The sequence below is a fragment of the Portunus trituberculatus genome, chromosome 31 (genome assembly GCF_017591435.1).
Source record: "Portunus trituberculatus isolate SZX2019 chromosome 31, ASM1759143v1, whole genome shotgun sequence".
Lineage (NCBI taxonomy): Eukaryota > Metazoa > Arthropoda > Malacostraca > Decapoda > Portunidae > Portunus > Portunus trituberculatus.
The window spans coordinates 19,219,168-19,223,070 of record NC_059285.1 but is presented as its reverse complement, the minus strand read 5'-3'; the positions used below and the strand labels follow the sequence as shown (position 1 = coordinate 19,223,070).

The window sequence follows — 3,903 nt, the reverse complement described above, 5'->3', positions numbered from 1 at the left end:
CTCTGTGTGTGTGTGTGTGTGTGTGTGTGTGTGTGTGTGTGTGTGTGTGTGTGTGTGTGTGTGTGTGTGTGTGTGTGTGTGTGTGTGTGTGTGTGTGTGTATGTGTGTGTGGCACCAAGGACATGTCTGTTCTTTACTTGTATAAATGAAGTATTGTTTTTCTGGTTTGTATTGGTGAGGCCATCTTTTGTCTTCCTTGATGTATACTAATACTGATGAGGTTATTTCTTCCTTTCTTTGTGTCAATGGGGACACCTTGTCATTCTGTTTTGACAAGATAAAATCTACGCTTCATTTATCTGCATTGATCTGCATATTGTTCCCCTGCATTAGTGAAGTCATCTTGTCTCTTCCTCCTATGTGTTAGTTGGTCTCCTTGTCTCTAGTGGACACCCTGCATGAGTGCCACAGAACCTGGTTGTGGCACTGAAGTTAAGTCATTCAGTTTGCCTACTTCCTGCCATGAATCAGCTGAGGCAACATGGCAAGCTAGTATGTCAAGATATCTGTCTCCTTGGGTCAAAGAATGTTTAATTTTTCTTACCTGTAGCGTTCCATATAGTGTTCAGTATAGAAGGTGATGAGTTCAGATTTGGAAAAGCAGAAATTTTAATTATGTTGGCCCTGATCTGGTGTGTACAGAGTGATTGTGACTTCTTCATACCACAGAGGTTATCATGTTAGATCCTTGGTGAATGTGTGCATGTAGATGCCTTGCCTTGGTTACTCCTCTCTGTGTGGCATACAGGCCCCGTGTGTGTGTGTGTGTGTGTGTGTGTGTGTGTGTGTGTGTGTGTGTGTGTGTGTGTGTGGGTGTTTCAGGGGTAACTTGGCATATTCACATTTTCTTGGCCAAATCTGGTGATTTGAATGAGGTAACACTTCTGTCACCAGACCTCGGTCAGAAGCTTCCTTTGCTGTCAGCTTCTTCCCAAACAACAGTGTGTGTGTGTGTGTGTGTGTGTGTTTGTGTGGGGATTGCATCAGAAGCTGCTATTCTTTATGGCTGTGTGATGGTAATTATTGCAAATACTTGTGTGCTGAGAACTTCTTAATGATTTACATGCTTTCCAGCGTTTTGATCTCTTTTGAAGTATTTTCTTTGATCTTAGTTCCTTTAAAGTTAAAGTAGTGCTGTATGCTACTTTTATGTGTGTGTGTGTGTGTGTGTGTGTGTGTGTGTGTGTGTATATATATATATATATATATATATATATATATATATATATATATATATATATATATATATATATATATATATATATATATATATATATATATATATATATATATATATATATATATATATATATATATATATATATATATATATATATATTTAAGCCTAAACATTCCAGATAGAGTGAGGTCAGAGTGACAACATAGGAATAAAACCAACATTCTGGTCACATCTGACTGAGTGGCAGCACAGGTTTGTGTGACTCTGTAACTGGTGACACTCACTCATCTCTCATGAGTGCAATACAACCACTTATCTCCTGGTTATGTTATTATCAGTTGTGACATCAGTGCTGACAACTTCTTTAAGTCCAACTGTTGTATTTTGATGTTATATTTTGTGTTATATATATATATATATATATATATATATATATATATATATATATATATATATATATATATATATATATATATATATATATATATATATATATATATAGTTTAATGATTTCATCTATTTATCTATTTATTTGGATTTTAGGTAAAGAATGGTTCTCTCTTTTAGAAAAACTTAAGAGGCTTAGATCATAAGTTGTGAGAGAATATTTGTGAATGTGATTGTATGTATGTAGAAACCTTGTAGTGACTGGCCTCCTTGAGAGTACACGTTAGTTTGGTAAACAAATAAACTGCCATTCAGTTTCGCTTTAAAATTTTTGAATTGCTGGATAATTGGTGATGCAACAATTTCTGAAAGAGGTGCGGGTGTGCTGAGGTGACTCGGGGAGATGAGGAGCATAGAGAGAAGTGTGAAGAATTATGATTACTTGTAAGGATGTTAGAAATGTGAGTCTTGGCAATTCTAATTAACTAGAAATTGTTCCTAGTTAGTGGCAACTGTGGGATGATTTAGACACTGTGTGCTGAAGTGAGAAGTTATTTAGAAATTACTATAGTGTGTGTGTGTGTGTGTGTGTGTGTGTGTGTGTGTGTGTGTGTGTGTGTGTGTGTGTGTGTGTGTGTGTGTGTAATTCACTATGGTCATCTGCTGGTCACCCAGCCAGTCTTCCCCATTACGGAGCGAGCTCAGAGCTCATAGACTGATCTTCGGGTAGGACTGAGACCTGTGTGTGTGTGTGTGTGTGTGTGTGTGTGTGTGTGTGTGTGTGTGTGTGTGTGTGTGTGTGTGTAATTCACCATGGTCATCTGCTGGTCACCCAGCCAGTCTTCTCCATTACGGAGCGAGCTCAGAGCTCATAGACCGATCTTCGGGTAGGACTGAGATGTGTGTGTGTGTGTGTGTGTGTGTGTGTGTGTGTGTGTGTGTAATTCACCATGGTCATCTGCTGATCACCCAGCCAGTCTTCCCCATTACGGAGCGAGCTCAGAGCTCATAGACCGATCTTCGGGTAGGATTGAGACCACACCACACTCCACACACCGGGAAAGCGAGGCCAGAGCCCCTTGAGTTACATTCCGTACCTATTTACTGCTAGGTGAACAGGGGCTACACATTAAGAGGCGTGCCCATTTGCCTCGCCGCTTCCCGGGACTCGAACCCGGGTCCTCTCGATTGTCAGTCGAGTATGCTAACCACTACACTACGCGGTGTGTGTGTGTGTGTGTGTGTGTGTGTGTGTGTGTGTGTGTGTGTGTGTGTGTGTGTACATGACAAATGGCACATTCCAAATAACATAACATTCTTTAATTGAATACCATTGATAGTTTTTAGGAAAAGTAGCAGTTAAAGGGAATATTGTGTTTAAGTAAAGGTGGAGGGCATACAATGAGTTAGTTGGTTGTTGCCTCTGACACAGTGGCTCTGAGTCATCATGTAATCATAGTTTTGAAAAAGGTTCCTCCATCTGACCTGGCACTCCTTATGTTATCTTTGGTGCATCTTTCTTGCTGCATATGCACCCCACAGCCTCCCCAGCCACCAGTTGCCAGCCACTACTGCACACCAGACCCAGCCAAGATATTCTATGGTGAAGGAGTTTGTTTAGAAATTTGCTATAGCTATAAGGAAACAGGAAACTATTGAGACAAATGATAATGCACTTCCTCCACAAAATGGTCCCTCCATAAAAGAATAATTGATATACAGTATGTATAAATTTTTATATTGATACAGTACAGAAAGGGACAGAAGTGGTGTGCATTGAGAGCCTTAACTTGTAGTGCTCTATGGCACCACCCTGGCTGTCACCCTCTCACTCACACTTCCCTGTGATACCATTGGTCTGGCAGAGTCCAGTCAGTCACAGTGTGAAGGACTTTTATTAAGTATTACATGAATCTCTGTATGATGGAGTCCTTAAGTGTAGGCCTTGTTAGTGCCTGCTGCAGTGCCCCCAACGAGAGCTTTATATACTTGTACACAAAACAAGGTTTGCGCATTTCATTTTGATGCTGTGCATATTACCACGTTTGTTCATTTGTGCACTTCAAACACATATCCTTATTGTGGCTGACATTCAGGGTACTTTTTTATGTTATACATTTAGCAGTTTTGAAAAACTATGGGAAAAGTCTATTGATAATTGAAGATGGATTTTGTTTTGTCTTTTGAGGTGCAGCCTGTGATTGCATCAGGACCTGTGGCATGGTGTGGTGGAGTCACTGAGAGCAGGATGTGTTCTGTTTTTTTATGTAGCTGAGTGACATGCAGTGTTGGTGTATGGCATGGAGAGCACAGGTCTTGGTGTTGTCACATAACAT

The 3,903-nt window shown here is 40.0% G+C and overlaps 1 non-coding gene across 1 annotated transcript; it reads right to left on the bottom strand.

Moving 5' to 3' along the window:
• Positions 1-2,718: 2,718 nt before the first annotated feature.
• Trnav-gac lies at positions 2,719-2,793 on the bottom strand. The gene has a single exon. It is a non-coding gene; the product is annotated as a tRNA-Val (tRNA).
• Positions 2,794-3,903: the final 1,110 nt, after the last annotated feature.